Source organism: Oncorhynchus masou, chromosome 15 (genome assembly GCF_036934945.1).
Source record: "Oncorhynchus masou masou isolate Uvic2021 chromosome 15, UVic_Omas_1.1, whole genome shotgun sequence".
Classification (NCBI taxonomy): Eukaryota; Metazoa; Chordata; class Actinopteri; order Salmoniformes; family Salmonidae; genus Oncorhynchus; species Oncorhynchus masou.
In genome coordinates, this window is record NC_088226.1 from 12,370,919 (window position 1) to 12,393,313 (window position 22,395).

The 22,395-nt window shown below is 42.3% G+C and overlaps 1 pseudogene; it reads right to left on the reverse strand.

Annotated features, from left to right (window-relative positions):
* Positions 1 to 8,407: 8,407 nt before the first annotated feature.
* Positions 8,408 to 21,168, reverse strand: LOC135555252 (probable G-protein coupled receptor 146; annotated as a pseudogene).
* Between the last annotated feature and the right edge of the window lie 1,227 nt (positions 21,169 to 22,395).

A 22,395-nucleotide genomic window follows, 5' to 3' on the forward strand; every position in this document is an offset into this window, starting at 1 on the left:
TGTATATACTGACATGTATGTGTAACTGATAGATGCAGCACATGTTAACGTTTTTAAGTAAATGTAAATTGTAGTCTTTTGTCTTTTGTCTCTAATGTATTTTTCCAATGTATGTGTCGGACCCCAGTAAGACTAGCTGTCCCCATTGGAGTTGGCGAATTGGGATGCCGACTCCGGGATACTGGCCTTCTAGGCTGAGTTCCTCTGTCCAGTATCTGTGTTCTTTTGCCCATCTTAATCTGTTCTTTTCACAGTTTTCATCTGTGCCAACATATTTGCAAAATAGTTTTCTAATGATCAGTTAGCCTTTTAAAATGATAAACTTGGATTAGCTAACACAGCACGCCCTTGGAACACAGGAGTGATGGTTGCTGATGATAGGCCTCTGTATGCCTATGTAAATATTCCATTAAAAATCAGCCGTTTCCATCTACTATAGTCATTTACAACATTAACAATGTCTACAATGTATTTCTGATCAATTTGATGTTATTTTAATGGACAAAAAATTTGCTTTTCTTTCATAAATAAGGACATATCTAAGTGACCCCAAAATTTTGAAAGGTAGTGTATGTTAGCTAGCTAAGTTAGCAATGTTATAAATTCAAATCCCATCTGCTGTCCACATAAGTATAAGATTTGAGAGCACTAGTTAGCTCTACAAGGGGTTATAGCTTTGACTGCATGCTGACAGTGAATTCAGAGCCATTCAGTGGCTAGCTACACTAAAAACACAATTTTACCAGGTTCCCAGAAGTAATTGTAATGACAGTCCACCACATCATACCCAAGAGTGTCCTAATTAGCAAGAAGTAGTCTGTGTTAAATGTAATTGTGTATTAGAACCACAGTTTGAGATCATTGTGAGGGGATTGAGTGTCCTGGGAAAATGTTGTCGGAGGTTGCAACAGTAACCAAGGGGGGGTGGGGGGAGCTTAGTGAAAGGTCAATTGCACACTTTTCTCTTATGATAAAAATTATGTAACCAAGGGAGGGAAATATGGAAAATAATGTGTAAGTATTCTGTGAGCAAAACAAATACTAGAAACCAGCACACTTCTCCTGTCATGTGTGAAAGGCCAAGTAAAAACACATGATGAACAGGTCACAATGAGGCTGGAGTAGGTCTTTAGTAGTGAATTTTGTATTCACTGATGACATTTGTATTTAAAGTTTTGCAAAAGGTGGTCTAAGACATGCAAAAAGTGTACTGTTTGGAAGTTGGAATTATTTTGGAATGGTCGAACGTAGGCAGGTAGCCTACTTTTTTAAGTGATTTGTTCTACAATCAGATGAAAACCTAATGACTTGTTGTAGAATAAGAAAAATAGAGACCCCCTGAATGTCACAGTCTAATTCTGCACTCTGTGGTGGCTCTACCAACACAGATCCAAAAATTGTTTGTAGCAACTGAGAAAAACTGTCACAACAGTGGCATCATCAATAAATGACCACTGGGAGTACACAATTATATTAATAATTGATGATTTATGAACCTAACAAAAACAAAATCCTTTTTGTGGATATAGTTGTGTCAAGAGTCAAGAGAGCTTGTATATTATGAAAAATAGCAACAAAATGTTTGTTTACTGCAGATGTGATTCACAGTGGTCATACACTCTTAGAAAAAGTGTTCCATAAAGGTTCATTGACTGTCCCCATCGGAGCATCTTTTAGGTTCCAGGTAGAACACTTTAGTTCCAGGTACCTGGACGCAAATAGGGTTCTTCAAAGGTTTCTCCTATGGCAGGGATGGGCAACTTTGATGGAGGAGGGGCCGCAACAAAATGGAACTCACCACCCCACCATTTTAGTGGCCCCATCTTGACAGCAAAGAGAAGAAAACAAATAAAGTTAATTTCCTCTGTTCTGCACATTTTGCCATGGGGCGTAGAGATAATGTTTGCAATTTAAAAGCAAGTTTTCTGCAATTCTACACATTTTGCCATAGGGCAAAGATCATTTTTAAACGTTATAACTAGTTTCAGGCAATTCTACTAATTCTGCCAATAGGGTGGATGTTTGCAGTTTTTAATATGATTACTGATGATCAATGGGCCCCACCCCGGTTGATAATTCGACCATCTTATTACAAGTTTAGATAGCTGGCTGCTAACTTACCAATCTAAAAAAAATGTAGCTGACATGGGCCAATTGAGTGACTGTTGATGAACAACCAAATGTATAATTTGTGCTTACTGTATTCTATTATTCTAACTCTCAACAGTAAGTTGAGACCCCGACTGAGCTTCTTTTTTCTTTTTTATTGGTCCGTGGGCCTGCAATGGGTACAGCTAAAGAACTCTTTTAGGTTCTAGATAGCACCTTTTTTCTCTAGTACAACAGACTTGTTTGTGCCTCCCTGGCAAAGCTAGTGTACTGTGGCTAAGAAGAGATCATGGTGTACTTCATATCCCCACCTGGCAGAGGTCAGAGGGTACTGACCTGGGATCAGTTGATGTGGCTGTTGTTGTGATACACCCACAGTGAACTGTGCACGTGCGCTCTGAAAAGCAGGTCCAGCTGCCTCCTTGAACAGTGCACTAGTCTTCTTGGGTGACACCCCAATGGCTCCCACCGACGCTGGCATTTGGAAAGACCAACATTATCTGAAAGAATGACTATCTGTGTGCCACATTGGACATCCTTTGAGCCATAATGTAAGCATGTTCCTTGTTTATTGATAACAATGAGTCATTGTTAATGGCTGTCTAACAGCCTAATTAGACCGATGATATGATGTACGTTGATAGTACTCCCTGAAGGATAATGACAAACTGCTTAGATTCTCGGTTTGAGTAGGTGTTTGATAATAGGATGAAGAAAGAGGGGTAGGGTGAGGGTTTTGTTGTGATTCCTGCAAAAACATGTCAAAGCAGTAATCCTTCCACAACTCATACCCCCTTGGTACGGCAGCACAAAAGAAAGGCTCACCATCAAAGAAAGAACAACAACACATACCGCAACAAGTAACGAACAAGACAATGTTGAACAGCATCCAAATGTTATTAGTGGAGTGCCGTGCCAGTTTTCTGTCTGTGGGTTCTGGGGGAAAGGAGGTGGGAGGTCTATTGGGCTTCAATAAACTGGGGAGAAGAACACATTCATCTGCCTTCACTTAACAGGCCTTTCTGCCTGGCATACTGCTGGCTCTCCGACAGTCTTCCAGACACACAACCACAGCCTCATGATGGGGCATTGTACACAGACTGGCTCCTCCAGCGGTTCCAGGGCCCTGCTTGATATTCTGCTGATGCTGTTCTCATTGTTATTGTATTTTTGATTCTCTGGTCCCCATCTGAGGGAGAGGAGGTAGAGATCATAGAGTATGGCTGGCAGGCGAGGGAGGGTGGATAGTGTTTCAAAATCTGCTTTGGTCTGGTTGTCTTCCCAGCGGAGGGAGAGGATAGGGTGGGACAGGGAGGATGATTTCACAGAGCGTCTCTAAAGTTAACCTCCCCAAATCCATGTTGTGTAGTACAGCTTATCATCAGCCGTCAGAGTTACAGGGACAGGACAATAGTGTAGCCAGAGTTCAACTCCACTCCGATCATGAGGTCATTGATCTCATCATCCGTCCTACAGTGCTGTTGTCATAGGAGATAAGCAAATTCCTAGCCAACTGGCAAGACTGGAAATACCGTCCGACTGCAAGCCTGATTCAGTGTGTCTGACACCCAGACATTCTCAAATAATGTTTTTTTAATCACTGATTGTTTTTGTCTTTTTCCTGAGGTTACAGAATTTAGGCTTGTCTTGCACTTGAAGGAACCGACGGGCTGTGTTTTGAAAGATCTTGTGAGGAATCTGGGTGTCAGCCAACCGAAACAGCTAGGTTTAAGTGATAAACCAAATGTGCAAGCTACATAGGTGGTCTAGCATGTTCTAAGGCACATGTAAGCTCCCGTTTAACCTAATTAACAGCAGGTCACAGTTAATGACATAGCAGCTCATTATACTATGTTAGCGTGTTAACTGCATTAACCCTCTGTTAGCTGGTATAATAGCTTTTCATGCGATTTCTGCAGCCTGAAACATAGCTTAAATACATGCTTTTCTCTTGTTGTTCATCCAATGAACGTAGAGAGCCCCTGGCCAAATGCTATGTATATTTAGTAACTCAGCAAATAGACCATAGGATACGAGGGCAAAAGGGGTCAGTGGCAAACATGGTGACCTCACCAACGTCTTTTTCATCAAGAACATCAACATTCTCTCCTGGCCAGGCTATAGCAGGTTGTTGTTGTTTGATGGCTGCTCCACATGTGTAGCTCTGACAATGGCACTGAGGGGAGACAATTAGTTGATTTGTCCAGGCACAGGGTCATGTCCTGTTGTCTGTCCTCAGGCTAGCTGGCAGCATGTTTCAATGCTCTTCGCCTAGATAGGACTTCCTGTGTTCTTGGAAACAGCTTCTCTCTCCCATTTGGAACTTGCAGCTGACATACAGAATATAGTAGATCGACAGATGGATATTATCGTACAGACCATTGTTCATTAATGGAAATAACTACAAATGGCAACATGCAGCCACAAAGTAGTCTATTTATTTCAGCAACTAAAATGGCGGGTCGAACAGGTATCATAGTGAGGGAAACATAAACTGATGATGGTTAGTGTGTTGTTTTCTTAATACTGCTTTATTTTGAGTTGACCTTAAGAAACTTCTATTCTCAGAAGGGGAACTGCTTCCATGGCAACCATTTTCAATTCACTCCATTGTCATATCATTTCCAGATGCACATTCGGTAGTATTTTAAGCCTTCTTTAAACTATGACTGCACTGTTTGGCAAGACCTATAGCTGCGAGTAGTGTGTAATGTACTGTATATGTTGCACAACTGTGCAGACTCGGGACTTCCTAAAGCCTGAACATTTACAGTTTCTATCAACAGTAGCTGAAGCAGCAGCAACTGATCATTAAGTCATTTTCCCCCAGCGGGGAATCCCTTTAAAGTTGATTAAAGGGTTGCCCTTTATGCAATGGTGCTTTCATTTGGTTAAGCTCAAATTTCATCCCCTCAAAAAGTAATTACAAATGTCGACTGAAACGGTTTGAGTTAGTGTGAGGGGTCTGTTGAGTATAAACCCGCCAAAGTCTCCAGGGCTCGATCTAATGTCTGTCACCTTTTCCCCATGCTGGAATACGCCAGAACCATGTGTACACTCCTTCTACTCCTCTCGGTTGGACATTCTAACAAAACAACTCACTATTTCATCTCTTCACTTTTCTGCTTCCTCGACTCTTTTATCTCCAGCACGACTCCCACATCAGCTGCTCCACACTGTTATCGTATATCAGAACAATATGGCTCTTGTTGAGAATTGCAATAACACTGGGCTGTATAACCAGGCCCATGGATGTCAAAAGAATTCACAGAACGCCTGGATTGTTCCTGTTTTACACAGTGTGGTTAAAGGACGTGCCACAGCCACGGTTACCCTAGTGGGTTTACAATGCAGACAGAGAGTCTATTCTAGGTCTCAGTATATGAAGAGATTAACGTTGGAAATGGATGTGTCCCGCCGTCATACAGATTCTTCTTCTTCTTCTTTTTTTTTTTGCCTCTATAGCGCACAACGGTAGCTCAACATTAACCTTGAATTGGACATCGGGAGGGGATATCAACCCATAATATCATCATCTCTCTAAAGGGGGCTTAAATTCATCATCGGAATATATAAATAGCATCGATTCATTTCAAAATGTGCGGGTGATTTAAGTAGATCCTGCTGTTGACGAGGCTGGGTTTCAACCACATGGATATAAAACATGACAGGTCTGTATTTGGACCAACGCAGGGAAACACCCCCAGGTCACAGGGTCCCAGGTGGGATTGTCTTATCCTGTCCCATGTGATTAGTGTGTTGATTTGGAAAAAAAGAGACCCAGCTAAATGGGAGAAACAAGCTCTTTTTTACAGTTTAAATGGCTATGGTTTACAAGCTCTGTAGATGGGCAAAATCAAACCTAATTACAGTATGTTGCAAGATGACACATATGTGTGGTTTCTGCTCTCTATAGCTGGCACTATCCCCATGGCTTCAAACAGCAATGAAAATATGTTTGGCATTGTTTACTGACACAAGCATACCCTCAGAAATGGACTACAATGTCATCTATTTTGACATTAATTTGCCATGACAATGTACTGTGGAGACTGGATACAGTTGACATTAGCAAAAATGTCAAAAGAACACTGTGAACATCAAGACAAAGAGAAACTAAAAGAACAGACATTGTGTTTAATTCCCATTTTGGTTTATTGTGTAATCAGTCTTTGACTCAACCGACAATAGAGAAGATTACTGAAGCTACAGTATCTAAATATATATTTGAGAAAATAATACTGTATTTGTGAGAGGACATGGTGTTTTTCCAGTAAATCTCTAACATACAATATATACAGATATTTCATATTATACATATATACTGGTATATACACAGTCACAAAAGCATCACATCTGAAACTGGATTCATCTTGTCCTATGTAGCTAAACCTCATGAAATAAAATACATTCTTATCTCTGCTTATATAGGTGGATTTAAAAGAATAGCATACTCTAACGTTTCCCATAAACATACAGTACTGGTTCTTTAAAACATATTTACTCATTTTGGTGGGTTATAACGGCACAACATAAAGGGGAGGTATAGGTGATGGAGTCTGTCACATTAAAGTGACGTGCCAAAGGTTTTGTATCATTTCAACCAGTAGTTTTGAAAGTAGTGCTCTTAGACAAAACTGGTACCTGAAAGTAGAAAATAATTGTGTACCATGTCATCCATTTCGTATGATATGTTAGAAAGTTGGAAGTGCTAAGATCCTTTTGACTGAATCTTTAACTGTGAGAATGTACTGTTTCCTATTTCAGTTCCTGTTCCTAACCATTCTTTATTTCCTGGTGTTGTCGGTCATATCTAAAGGTAGATTAACATTGCTTATAACTAACTTTACCATACAATGAAAAGGATTCTGGCTCTTGCATGACATTTTCAGTGAACTCTACCATCATTCAACAACCCTGGAATTAAAATGAGCCAATATAAGTCTAGACATAAGTCATTTGTTTGTTTCTGGTAGTAGCAGGGCAGAACATGTGACATATCTGTCCCTCTGTTGCTCTACTGCTCAGAAAGAGCATTTCAACTGTAATAAATTAGGACTTTGACCAGAGCTTAAATAATGATTAACAGGGTGTGGACTCATTTTTAGGGTTCCTCAGCACGAAACTCAAAGGGTTTTGCTGAGCTTTTAATTAAGTCAATACTTATCATGAGGTGGCCTGGATTCACCAGCAGTAGCAAGAAGCAACATGTTTAAACAATGGTTTACAGCTTATCATTGTATTGTCTCTTTCAAAGTGGAGATGACTAAACTGACCTTTTCATTTTAGCAACAAAGACAACACTTCAAAACCATCAATCACATGCAATAACGGACATCACCATAGCATGACAAGAGTGAAATGTGATTGGACGTGTTCATTATTTAGCTGAAATATAAATAGGACATGTTTTATATATAAACAGTCTTCCTCTTTAGTGGGAAGCAAGATAGCAAAGCAGCTGTGCAGGTCACTTCTGTGCCTCTAAGCAGCTTTTAGACATCACATAAACTGAGCCAAGGCAAATGTTCCCCGCACAATGACTGGGTGTTGTGTGCAGCCAGATAAGTGAGAGCATTCTAGGACACAAGAGGTAAGTTGGCCATGCCTGAACCCTGAATAGAAGCTGTGTGGAGAGTTCTCTCCAGTTCACATGATCCTATGTAATGCCGTAGGGTGTAAAATTAAACGAGGTACATGTATAGTATTGTGTAAACTGCTGAGGGTGACGAGCAGGCAAAGGTTTTTTCCAGGTGCAAGACAGTGGAGGACAGAGGATGTGTCCATAATGGGACCCTATTTCCTATATAGTGCACTACTGTTTAACCGGACACATAGAGCTCTGATCAAAATGTAATGCACTATGTAGGGAATAGGGTGCCATTTGAGACCCCTCCAGAGTGTTGTGGCCGAGGCTGGACAGGAACTCTTCAATGAGACATGGCCTCAGGCTCCGGGGCACTGGGTGGTCTGATAGGATCATAAACAGATTGTATTCCACTTCCTACCTACTACCAGCTACATGCATAGTAGTAACATGCTGATTGACACATGAGATATAAAAAACAATTGTTACTCCAATAGTATAACTCATTGTCAGTTTTGGTGTGCAGCGCAATATCTCTACAGCCTATGTTGGTGAATCACCCATGTGTGTATTAGAAGAGACACCGCATTACAACGGCTTTGCGCCCCCAATCTCACAACCAAGTATCCAAGTGACAAGCTTGCTAATGCACTTAGTGGTTTCTACTTGGTTCATCCTCTCGTTACAGAACTGGACAAAGAAAGTCAAGTTCTAGAAAGTCACTGAAGATTCCTTAGTTTCATTAAAAGTCAAGACTCCAGCCAGAGTGGCAGCAGTGGACCTGTGGCTGACTTCTAAGGCCACATGTTGTGGGCTCTGTGGGGTCTGTGATAATAAGTGCAGCCTGGGTAAGAGGTTAGGGTTTAGTAAGGCCTGTCCTGTCTCACGCGTCGCCACCTGCTGCACTGAGGAGTGTTCGTGGAGGGCAGGATGTGTCCCTGCAGTTTAGCCTCTTTAGCAGCCGCTGCAGCTTGTGGGAGAAGTTCTTGTTCATCTGCCTGTACATGAGAGGCATGGCGGCTACTGGAGAAGGCCAGCAGCTCCGACAAACACCTCAGGAAGAAGTAAATTGTGAGCCGCTGTTTGTTGTTGCTGCCGTAGCTCCCGGCGCCCGGCTATAGTGTACCAGTAGAGTCATGTAGTACGGGGTCCATAGGACAAACTGCATGCAGACAGAGGCCAGCAGCAGCCGGTGGATAGACGGGTCCAGCCGGGATGAGTCCTGGTCCAGCGGGGTGGGACTCCTTCCTAATGCGCAGGATGAGCACGGCTTTTATACAGCACGGCCACGGCCGGAACCACGTGAGCCGATGAACATCATGATGGCATCCGCAGCCTCCTTGTTCTGCATCTTGGAGCACTCGATGATCTTGGTGGAGACGTGGTTGCACACGTAGAAGAGCAGCGAGGAGAAGCTGGTGAGCACGGCGCCGCCCCCAGATGAAGCCGCACACGTGCTTGGTGTTGTACACGCTGGACATGTAGGTGCGGGGCAGCGCCGGGCCGATGTAGTAGTCCAGGCTGAGCAGCGTGGTGGAGTACATGATGACCAGGGAGGAGATGTTGAAGAGGATGAGCAGGGTGATGTAGATCTCATTATTGTACTCCCATACAGGCCATCGTGTGAAGCTAGCCTAGCAGCTCCACGGGGGCCACCAGGTTGAGGACCAGGCCAGCGATGGCCATGTTGACGAAGTAGACGTCTGGCATGGTCATGGACATTTTGTTGGAGAGGTTGACCACCACCAGCAGGGCGTTGTAGCAGAGTCCTATGGGGAAGCACACCATGAGGTAGAACAAGGAGAAGACGGAAAGGACGAGGCCAAAGTCCTGGCAGAGCCGGTGTTCGGAGCTGGAGTCCGTCTCATTGTAAGCTATACAGCTCCACATAGCTAGGGCTCTGAGAGAGGGCTGCACTGGTGCACTGGCTTGGCTGAGAAAGACAGAGAGAGGAGAAGAACATTAGTTAAGTTATCTTGTTTTTCATTACATAAACAAGTGCTGATGTGTGGTCAAGTATTAACACTGATGACTGAAGAGAGAATGTTCTCCACCCTCTGTCTCCCGCTCTCCTTCCTACTGTGTGAATTAAAATAATTCAAATATGAAGAGAGAGAGTAAGTGATTCCATTCTCTTTTAAACAATCTCATAATCCATCATGAATCCATCATGAATCCATCACTTGAAATATATTTTTCTATGTGGAAAACCACAAACTAAACAATAGGCATGGGTTTTTCTTGAGACATGTTCTAGGACTATCTATGTTATTGGAGTCATTCTTGTGGTTCTTTAAAAGTGCTACGCTGTGGAGAGAAGCAAGCAAGACCAGTCTCTCTCTCTCACACACACACACACACACACCACAAAACAAACACATGGGTTTTTCACATGTTCTACATCTATGAAATTCTTGTGGTTCTTTGTGTGCTACCAGAGAAGCAAAAGACTAAACAATAGGCATGTGTTTTTCTTGAGACATGTTCTAGGACTATCTATGTTATTGGAGTCATTCTTGTGGTTCTTTAAAAGTGCTACGCTGTGGAGAGAAGCAAGCAAGACCAGTCTCACACACACACACACACACAGGAAAACCACAAACTAAACAATAGGCATGGGTTTTTCTTGAGACACACACACACACTTGTGGTTCTTTACACACAAGCAAGACAGTCACACACACACACACACACACACACACACACACACACACAAAACCACAAACAAACAATAGGCATGTGTTTTTCAGACATGTTCTACATCTACATTCTTGTGGTTCTTCTTACACACACACACACACACACACACACACACACACACACACACACACACACACACACACACACACACACACACAGCATGGCTATTATGCCTGGGGTTACACCATTAATTCCACTTCATTGCATTTCACTGGCTGAATAAAAACTCCTCGCAATATGTTTCATTGGTCAGCTCCAGCCTTAAAAAAAGTGATTTCTTTCTGCAGTATTCAGGGCCTCTCCAGCCAGAGCAAGTGAATCCCTTGTTCTAATGGAAGAATAACATGCAGGCCAGGCTGCCTTCGGAGAGTTGCCCTTGTTGCCCTCCAGATGAAGACCTCCCTCTTTTACCATCTCCTGACTCTGCAGGCCGCTTGGCTTCTACTTCTTCCCATCCATGTCTCTTCCAAAAGCATGAGCGCCTTCTGTTCAGGTTACTACACTGGCTTGTGTGTGTGTGTGTGCGCGAGCGAGCGGAACAGAGATGAGAGAGAGCGAAGGAGGTTTTGGTGATGTTGCGGGTGATGGGTAGCCCCCTGTGCCTGGCCGGTCCCAGGGAGGGGTCAGTGTGGAGTGGACTGAGCGTGAGGTTGGAGTTCAGGGCAAGGTCAGAGAGAACGCCTGGAAGCACATGGAGGGGGGCCTGACTGGGGATCATCCTGCTGCTCGGCGCAGTGAGAGGCTGCTCATTAAAACAGCAGTTACATAACTCTGCCTGCCGGAGTCTGAACTGGAACATGCCAACTCTGATCATATTAGTTCTGCTCAGGAAGAAGTGAAAGCATACGCTAACAAAAAAGCTTATGTCAGGAGGGAATGGAACACGGGAGAATTCTCAACATTGTATTCAAGCTTAGACAGTTCAAAATGGAAAATATAGAATCAATGATAAGATTCCCCGAAGAGAGACATGGGGTTTGATGCTTTGTTAAAGCGCGAGACAAAAAACATATGATTTTAAAAGGTTGGATGAATCAACTGGTGCACAAGCCGCTCTCGTGCAAAGTAAGGAAGCATATTTACAAGCTCATATTACGTGAGTGTTTACCTGGTGACCTGGTCAGACTACTACAAAATAACATTTTCAGACAATGTTTTGGAAACAGAGCAGACGGATGATTTTGTTTGCAAGAGCTAAGAAGATACCACAGCCAGTAAAGTGAACATTCCTTCTTTTCAATTACATAACCTCAGTTTCTGCCTGAGGGGACACACACACACACACAGAAACACTCACACAGAAACACTTTCACATATGCGGCTGCTCCTCTGTTTATTATCTATCCTGATTACCTAGACACATTTACCCCTACCTACATGTAGACATGACCTCAATTACCTCGTATCCCCGGACATTGACTCGGTACCGGTACTCCTTGTTTAACGCCTTGTTACTGTTATTGTGTTACTGTTTCCATTATTATTATTTTTTGCTCATTTTTTCTAACTTTTTAACTGTGTTGTTGGGGAAGGGCTCGTAAATAAGAATGTCATGGTAAAATCTACACCTGTTGTATTCGAACGCATACAAAAAATACAATTAGATTTGACACACACACACACACACACACACACACACACACACACACACACACACACACACACACACACACACACACACACACACACACACACACACACACACACACACACACACACACACACACACACACACACACACACACACTGTTCCTGTGTGCTCCTCCACACCTCTGCAGCTGGCTGTAAGGAGAGTACACTGCATGGAAGGGCATGCAGCAGGGGGGAGGGGGGCGGTGTACACCCTTTCAAAAACTCCCAGATGCTTTCCTTTCCCAGAGACAGGTGAAATGGGGCTGCCACTGCCCCTTGTAAAAACCACTCTAAAGCTACCAGGTGACTCGTTTTCTGCTCCAGTTTAAAGGGGTGGGGGGAGGGCTCACTGAAGACTAAAGACAAAGGCATGTGAGTAACCTGTCTTTGGAATAACACCCTGCCGTACCAAACAGGAAGAACAGCGTGTATCTTGAGCTCTCAACCCCTAGTTAGAGTCTGTCTCTCCTCAAATCAAATCAAAGTTTATTGGACATGTCCACAGTTTTGCAGATGTTATAATGGGTCCCTATAGTGGGTGCAGCAAATGCTTGAGTTACTAGCGCCTAACATAACATACAGTATATGAATAAGAATCCAGGATACACAAAACATTAAGCACACCTTCCTAATACTGAGTTGCACTCCAATGCTTCCCACAGCTGTGTCAAGTTGGCTGGGTGTCCTTTGGGTGATGGACCATTCTTGATACACACAGGAAACTGTGGAGCATGAAAAACCCAGCAGCGTTGCAGTTCTAGACACACTCAAACCTGTGCCTAGCACCTACTACTATACACCGTTCAAAGGCACTTAAATATTTTGTCTTGCCCATTAACCCTCTGAATGGTTAATAATCTTTCTTTAACCTGTCTCCTTCTTCTACACTGATTGAAGTGGATTTAACAAGTGCCATCAATAAGGGATCATAGCTTTCCCCTGGATTCACCTGGTCAGTCTATGTTATGGAAAGAGCACGTGTTCCTAATGTTTTGTACACTCTGTGTATAATTAAGCAATACGGCCTGAAGGAGTATGGTACATGGCCAATATACCAAGGCTAAGGGCTGTTCTTATGCACGACCCAAAGCAGAGTGCTTGGATACTGTCACGCCCTGATCTGTTACACCTGTCCTTGTGCTTGTCTCCACCCCCTCCAGGTGTCACTTATTATCCCCGGTGTATTTATCCCTGTGTTTCCTGTCGCTCTGTGCCAGTTCGTCTGTTTGTCAAGTCAACCAGCGTTTTTGTGTCTCAGCTCCAGCTTTTCCCAGTCTCTCTTTTCTCACCCTTCTGGTTTTGACCCTTGCCTGTCCTGACTCTGAGCCCGCCTGCCTGACCACTCTGCCTGCCCCTGACCTCGAGCCTGCCTATCGTCTTGTACCATTTGGACTCTGACCTGGTTTATGAACTCGCCTGTACCCAACCTGCCTTTTGCCTCCCCCTTTTGCTATAATAAATATCGGAGCTCAACCATCTGCCTCCTGTGTCTACATTTGGGTCTCACCTTGTGGCCTTATAGATACAGCCCTTAGCCATGGTGTATTGACCATATACAACAAACCCAGGGTGCCTTATTGCTTTTATAAACTGGTTACCAACGTAATTAGAGCAGTAAAAATAAATGTTTTGTCAAACCTGTGGTATTCGGTCTGGAATACCATGGCTGACAGCCAATCAGCATTCTGGACTCGAAACCACCCAGTTTATAATCCAGCATATAAATATGAATCCAGTATATAAATACGCAGCGTGTATAAACAGTGTAACAAAACTGCAATGTACAGTAGGACATTGCAGAATGAGCAATGTGAAGAATAGTGTATGAATACAGTGTGAAAAACATGAAATGTCTCTATATTCATGGGACAGCAGTGTTGACTGTGTGAGTCCTCCCAGAGACTTGGGCAGTGTTAATAATGAACACAGCAGCCTAACGGGCTGTGGGAGTGTGTGTGAACAATCAAAAGGCACTGTGTGCTTGAGACATAATCACCTTTTATGTCACACTGTCATCCCCTCTTAATAACCCACACCGGACATCAAAACACAACTTATTTTGTATCCCAGTACAATCTTCGTGTTGGAATAGACTGCAGTTCTTCTCTGTAAATCTCTTTTCATTCACCAGTTTTCCAGAAACTTTTCTCTCAAGAGACCATGACAAAACTTGGACTGGGATGGTAGACACATTCCTAAGGGTGTGAAAATAGTGAGCTTTGCCGCTAACGCTTCACTGACAGTAACAGGCACATCAACACAACAGGGCATTCCATAGATGCTTTCTTCCCTGTAAAGGGCACCTGGTTGAGATGGGAAAATGTCATTCATAGGACACCTGGTTGAATTGTAAGAAGCCTTCAGTCAACAGTATGTCACGGAACCTTACCGTGACTGTGGTATTACACTAGCCTGGTCCAATATTGTATGCTGTAACCATAGGAGCTCACTACAACAGATTTAGTATGGGAACACCAAGATATTACACCTGACCTGATCCAAGACAATCTGCTCATTTCACTCATCTTCAAGGTTCAATGTTGTTAGTTTAATATTACCAGAAGTAGAAAAGGAGGAACTCTGCTTTGGCAGGTCTCCTCCTCCAGACCGGGTGTTCAGGGATACAGATGGGTTTGATGTCTCAGGGTTTTTGATGTGAATAGTGTGACACACTGTGATAGGCTCACACCCCTCACTTCTCCACTGGAACGTACAGCTATTTCTCAGAATCACCTGAATGAAGTCACATGAGAGCACATACATGTCTGTAATCGTGTTTGATAGCTAGAGCAAGAGCAGCTTTTTGGAAGGATCATACTGCACACTTGGAGACTTACTTTCAGATGTTGCAAACTAACAACAGAGCTTTCAATCAACTCTGAAACTAACCGCAATTAGATTAGGACAACATTTCATTCAAACTCATTTCATACAAGCAATTTCCTCTGCTCAAAAATCTAGCTATTCTCCCAAACAGGATAATATTGGCATCACGTCTGGTTTCAAACCGATTGTCCTCGTTGCACTTCGTTTGAGGAGAGGCTAGGAGGGAACAAACATGAACATTTGAGAACGATGAGAGAACACGTTACTGTTTCATGAATAATTCCACCTGTGAAAGTCCTTCAGCTCTCATGAATAGCTCCCTTTGATATTCTCACCTGCTTTCGCTTCCCTCAGAGTAGCATAACAAGCGAGGGGAGCGGTGTGTGATTTGTGTTAAGGTGCCCGGTCTGGTGTGCCGCAGGCTTAGAGTTTGTTATTTACCATAACGCTCAACAGTGTATAACCTGGTGCATTTTCACTCATTATAATTAATGGCCTCGTGTGACTTTGTTACACAATCACAGCAAAATGAGGAGCAAAACTATGAATTCTGCTTTTGTATGTCATGTGGCAGGTGGCTTCTCTTACTACTTCAGTGCAAAAATACATATTTACAAAATTGCAGTAAATAGTTCTGTTAATTTTGTCTAATCCAATCTACTTTATTCCACACCTCACCTCTGTGCTTTCTATTGATAGTCCAGCCGGTCCTTAATCTAAGCCAGTCTGTTACGATAACTAGGGAGTGGTGGGTGGAATCAGGCGCAGAGAGCAGGGTTCAGTCGTTTGTCAAATTTATTCACCGGCGCAACAAAAACGGTCACGCCAACACACAGGGCGTGTACAAGTTATCAGTCCAAACAACAGGACAAACATAGTCCGGAGAATAAAGACACGAACAAAATGACACCATCCAAACAGAGTAACAAAAAACAGGCCCGCACAAATACCCAGCGGGCCTAGTGCCCTTAAATAGCCAACAAACAAACCCTAACACAAAACAGGTGTACCCAATTACCCAATAACCAAAACAAACGGAAAGGGAATCGATGGCAGCTAATAGGCCGGCGACGACGACTACTTTTACATATGGGTGGCCCCAGTGAGCACCGCCCGAAGAGGAAGAGCCACAGGACACCATCTTCGGTGACAGTCTATGTACTATAAATGCTAGACAAGAGGCTAGAGGAGATAAAGAACAGTGATCAACCTCAGTCTAAAAGAGTGACATCTTGAAACATTTTTTTTTTTTTTAATATTGCATAATTCCTGTAAACAATAATTCCTGTAAACAATAATTCCTGTAAACAATCATTCCTGTTTGGACGGCACTCAGTGAAGTGATTGAAGAAAGACAATGTTGATGACGAAATTGGAAAATGTGATATGTCTCTTCCAGTAGAAACATGTCAGCTACACACTAGGAAAAACACACCCGGGTGCTTCCCCTAGTACTCATATAGGGGAATGCTGCTACTAAAAAAGCATGAATTCATGTAAACTAATGAACTTCTGTTCTATATTTGCATTCCATTGTTTTTCTTCATAAATGGCTTGACAAAATAATACAGTATTATTAGAATTTCAGCCTGTTCAGGTGGGATGGAGTTTTTGGCCCATTGCATGACATCATAATCGGATATTCTTCATAATCTGATTATTCTGACCAATGACCAGTCATATTTAATTTGCATATGTATCCTCCTACTTTGAAGGGGTAAGCGGGAAGGCTCTAGTGCAGGGGTATTTAACTCTTACCCTACGAGGTCCAGAGCCTGCTGGTTTTCTGTTCTACCTGAAAATGTATTACACCCGCCAGGTGTCCTGATTAAAGGGGAACAATTAAGGAAAAAAGCAGTGGAACTGGCGTCGAGGTCCAGAGTTGAGTTTGAGGACTCTAGATCACACGTGTCAAACTCATTCCACGGAGGGCAAAGTGTCTGGGGGTTTTCGCTCCTCCCTTGTACTTGATTGATGAATTAAGGTTACTGATTAGTAAGGAACTCCTCTCACCTGGTTGTCTAGGGCTTGATTGAAAGGAGAAAAAAAAGAACCCGTAGACACTTGGCAATCAGTGGAATGAGTTTGACACCCCTGGTCTAGAAGATCCTATCTGCCAATCAGGGCTGTGTATGTAAATATATTTACATTTGTATCAACACGCCACACGATCAGACTGAGCATTTCAATGGAAAAGAGCCTTAAGGAAATAAATGAAAACATGTTTTTAAATAAACACGCACAGTGATTTATTAGACATACAGTAATGATTTAAGAATACAATTAAAAAGACTGCATGGGGGCTTTAAATAGCAGTTTTAATGCAGAATAGGAGAAAATAATCATTGGAATCTGTGAATATTTTCCAAAATATATGTTTTAACACTGTAATTAACCACCACTGAGACTTTTAACGAGTAGTAAGTGTATCTATATCATAAACACAATTGAAAGCATTAGTTACCAATTAAGTAACAACAACATGATGATATCAGTAAATTGAGTAATATGGAAGTTAAATATCAGTAGGCTACTATATCAAGGGATGCCAAAGCACAACCAAAATCCCCTTCTCAAATGACTTCTTATGTAAATACACCCTGAAAAAGTATGTTTGACAGGAAAGTGTGTAGTTGGTTGCAGTGCAAGTACATTTCTAAAACCAAAGTAACCTGTCAGTCTTCTTCAACATCATGCCACCTGTGAAATAGTTTCCCATGATTTACTTGTAAAATGACTCATGTCATGAGTTTACTTGTAAAATGACTCATGTCATGAGTTTACTTGTAAAATGACTCATGTCATGAGTTTACTTGTAAAATGACTCATGTGTATCAAATTAGGTGACAAATCAAATCTTAACAGTCTATATATATTTTCAGGAAATGAAGGCATAGATACATTTTTCATCCATTTTCCATCTTAAAAATTAGGCATAACTAATGACTTTGATTTCTGGTCAAACAGAATGAAAATAGGTCAGAAAACATCTACCAGGAATTAGGAAAACATCAACACACAATAATGTTGAAGTAAAGATCTCTGACAACTAATATCAGTATTTATATTTATTTTTGGCAAAATGATTTCCCTTCTGTAAGTTTAAGAAACATTGCCTTCTGTCTTTTCACTGTTACCAAAAACCTACATGTTTTTGATAGATTTGAATTTCGCCCTCATGAGGAGGGGGATAATGAAAGTTAGCACATGTAACAAGTAAAGGTAGACCTATCAACGAATGTTTTTACTGATACACATTTTGATTGATTAACACTTTTAATTCTATCACCAAATCAATTACAGAATTGTGAAAATCAGTAACAGAATTACTGTAATTGAATTGGCTACAATGGAAAATCATAGTAGTCACAAACCAGAGTTGGGTCATCTGCTACTGTCCTACCTTCCACTGGCATACTGTTATGTTCAGCTCATTCTTTCTCTTTCAGTTGTCTGGTAGTCAAAGTGAAAGTGTGAAAACAGACTGGACAACCCCTCCCTCTCTCTGCCTCTCTCTTCTCTCTCCTGCCAGTTAAAGTGACTTCTCCCGGCTCTTACTGACACCTACCCATGAGCCCCCCTCTCTTTCCATTTACTGTAAACAGCATCTGCTCTGGCCGTCGCTGGATTCTAATTAACTCTGCCCCCAAACAAGACCAAATTTGGTTTGTCTGGACCGGACCAAATCTTAACTAATCATAGACGTCTATGTTTCACAAGTTTGGACAGCACAGTACAGTGAGAGTAGCAATGTCCAATGTCTTTAGGAGTGACTTGCCTCATCATGGCCCCACACACCACAACCTGGAGCCCTATATTGGTGAATTTGGGGTTCTAACAGTTATAGGCATTGGTACCTCTGTACTCTAATGTGCTCTATTGTGCTCTACTGTGCTAAACTATGATGTCCAAACTTATGAAACATATAAGTCTAGGATTGGTTGAAATTTGGTCCGGTCCAGAACAACCAAATTTGGTCTTGTTTGGGGGCAGAGTTCATTAGAATAGTAGCTAATGTGTAGAATAATACCCCAAAATGCAAAGGAGGATATTGCATATTTCTACCTTTGTGTACCTATTCAGGATACATCACCATGAAGATAATGACATACCCATAATTATGCATTTCTATGTAGTACAGATCTGGGACCCATGATGTAATTACATTCACATCACTTACTGTAGTTCAATAAACCCAAAAATATTTTTTTCAAACTCAAGGTGTCAAATTATAGCTGACACCCCATTATTTCTGCATCTTTGAATCCTAATTCAGAGCTGCCAACTTTTTTGTTTGTTTGAATTTACCCCCTTTTTCTCCCCAATTTCGTGGTATCCAATTGTTAGTAGTTATCTTGTCTCATCGCTACAACTCCCGTATGGGCTTGGGAGAGACGAAGGTCGAAAGCCATGCGTCCTCCGAAACAAAACCCAACCAAGCCGCACTGCTTCTTAACACAACGCGCATCCAACCAGGAAGCCAGCCACACCAATGTGCCGGAGGAAACACTGTGCACCTGGCAACCTGGTTAGCGTGCCCTGGCACGGGAGTCGCTAGTGCGCGATGAGACAAGGATATCCCTACCGGCCAAACCCTCCCTAACCCGGACGACGCTGAGCCAATTGTGCGTCACCCCATGGACCTCCCGGTCGCGGCCGGCTGCGACAGAGCCTGGGCTCGAACCCAGAGTCTCTGGTGGCACAGCTAGCAGTGTAAATGTGTTCTTTGGAGTGATGAATCACGCTTCACCATCTGGCAGTCCGAAAGACGAATCTGGATTTGGCAAACGCCAGGAGAATGCTACCTGCCCCAAAGTATATCAGCAACTGTAAAGTTTGGTGGTGGAGGAATAATAGTCTGGGGCTGTTTTTCATTGTTCGGGCTAGGCCACTTCATTCCAGTAAAGGGAAATCTTAACGCTACAGCATACAATGATATTCTAAGCGATTTTGTACTTCCCACTTTGTGGCAAAAGATTGGGGAAGACTCTTTCCTGTTTCAACATGACAATGCCTCCATGCACAAAGTGAGGTCTATACAGAAATGGTTTGTCGAGATCAGTGTGAAAGAACTTGACTGGCCTGCACAGAGCCCTGACCTCAACCCCATCGAACACCTTTGGGATGAATTGGCACACCAACTGCGAGCCAGGCCTAATCGCCCAACATCAGTGCACGACTTCACTAATGCTCGTGCCTGAATAGAAGAAGCAAGTCCCTGTAGCAATGTTCCAACATCTAGTGGAAAGCCTTCTCAGAAGAGTGAAGGCTGGGGGGGAGCAACTCCCTACTAATGCCCGTGATTTTGGAATGAGATGTTCATCGAGCAGGTGTCCACATACTTTTGGTCATGCAGTTTATCATACTAATTTGAGTGTCCCGGATTTACATTTACTATGTCTAGTCTATGAGACCAGTCTGACTTTAACGGTAGGTTCATGTAAAATGTTCATGTGCTTGTAAGTTACATCATCCTTCAAATCAATGTTGTTGATGATAGTCACAGTATGATCTACCTATGCATGAATCAGATTGCTGGTAATAGGGTCTTTAGTGATTACGAAACCTATTTGTGCAAGTGTTTCCAGAAACATTCAAGCACAAAGCTGATTACTTTTTCGTAACTTGTTGAAATGTCCAATGTAATACATCCTGCTAAACTTAAAGCAATGTATCATTATATCGCAGAATCTAGACTCGCGGATACATTGTATCAATTTGCTTGTAACCTATTCGGCGCCGATTTCCTATGGGTGCTACGGACCATTGGGAGCTAAGCAAGATAACTGTCATCTATAGTTGATAAAACTATAGATAACATAACATCTGTGAGGATGTTGTTGACCACTACATTCAAACACACGCTATATTTTATCATAGCCCACCTATTTATTCTACAGCCAAATGAAACAGTAAAGCCAATGCTTTCGTCCGAACATAGATAGGAAATATGTTTGTGTGGAACTCAATATGCAGTCTGCTGAAAAATGATACAAACATTTTAGGAAAACTCACCAGAAAAGTACAGATTTGGCACGGCGACAAGTCTACGGAGGCATCGGGTTTTGCTGTACTTCCACTGACATTTCTCTGTAATTACATTTGGTGTTCACTTGTAACAAACGTCGTATCCTTTTCTATTCGGAAGAAAAAATACAAGAACGGTATAGGTAGATCTATTACTTTTTGCGTAGTTACTTATTGCGTAGTTACTTAGGCTACTGCTGCATTTAGCGATACAGTTTCTAGTCTGACGAGGTTTGTTCTCGAAAGGGGAGGACGTTGACAACTTACTACGAATTGAATGGTACTGAACCCTACAGTGTATACACACGTGACCCTCCCCCACCGTCTCCTTCGTTTCGTCGATGAGGCCCGACTCGCCCTCGACGCGCTCATTGGACGAAGCAGATCAGAGAGGGAGTTGGGGGGACTCTCAACAACATACCCTGCTTTTACGTGCGCAAAACACCCAGTCATACCGAGGGAGCCTGACAGCAGTTTTAGGCCAGTAATGTATGCTGTTAAATGCAGAAAGAGTTTGTCGGGAAATCAGTTTTACTTTGAGTTTGCCGTTATCAGTGTCCCGTGTTTTTGTCTTTCTCAATCAATAATAGCCTACTATTCACTGAAATTTCTCTGTCTTCAAAGTGCATGTATGCAATGTACATCACAATCACCTGCTTCTAATATAAATCTGACAACTCCAAACGGACACTGTTCTAATTCTGGAAATAGAAATGTAGCTAGTAATAAGCAGAAATTGTGATTATGCATGATGTAACAGGATTATATCTGGACATGGAATGCCTGTATCAGATAACTGGAGCCAAGGCTATTTTTATACTTTAATCTTTCACACCTCATCTCTGTGTTTTCATTTGGTAGTGTTTACATAAATAGATCTACCAAATCTGCATGAAATGCTAATAATATTGGTGGGATGAACTACCCTGTGGTCTGTTTGTCAACCGTCTGGTATGAAGTGATTGGTGTTTGACAGGAAAGGGTTGTGGGTTTGGGGTAGGTTTGTGTGTTGTCCCTGTCAAGTCCAAGAGAGGCAGGTCTAACTTAAACCTAACTGGAGAAATCCTGGAATCAGACAAATCTATCACTGGTCTGTACTGGTGGACTTGGCAGGCAGAAATCTAACAGCAGTCTCTGCTTACTTTAACTGAGAGGGGGAAATGGTATAATACAAACAGGTACTGATGAACAGCATTTTCTTAATAAGCATATACTCAAATGAACAAGAAGGATGTTCTGTTAGTTCTAACAACATTTATTACATGATAAGACACACTGTTTGTGGTTGGAATGAGACTACTGGAGTTTGCTAAAAAGATTAAGGATTACAGAAGTAGTGGCCAACTGTAAATACTTCACTACTGTTTATGACCCACATAGAGAGGGGGTTTGAAATTAACTCTGTGTGTGTTCTAATTGGACAACAGCAAGGTTGAAGCTCATATACAAATGACAGGGTGAAACATATTATTGATCATGCTGTTCCATCTTAAATCAGATTGTCGATAAACACT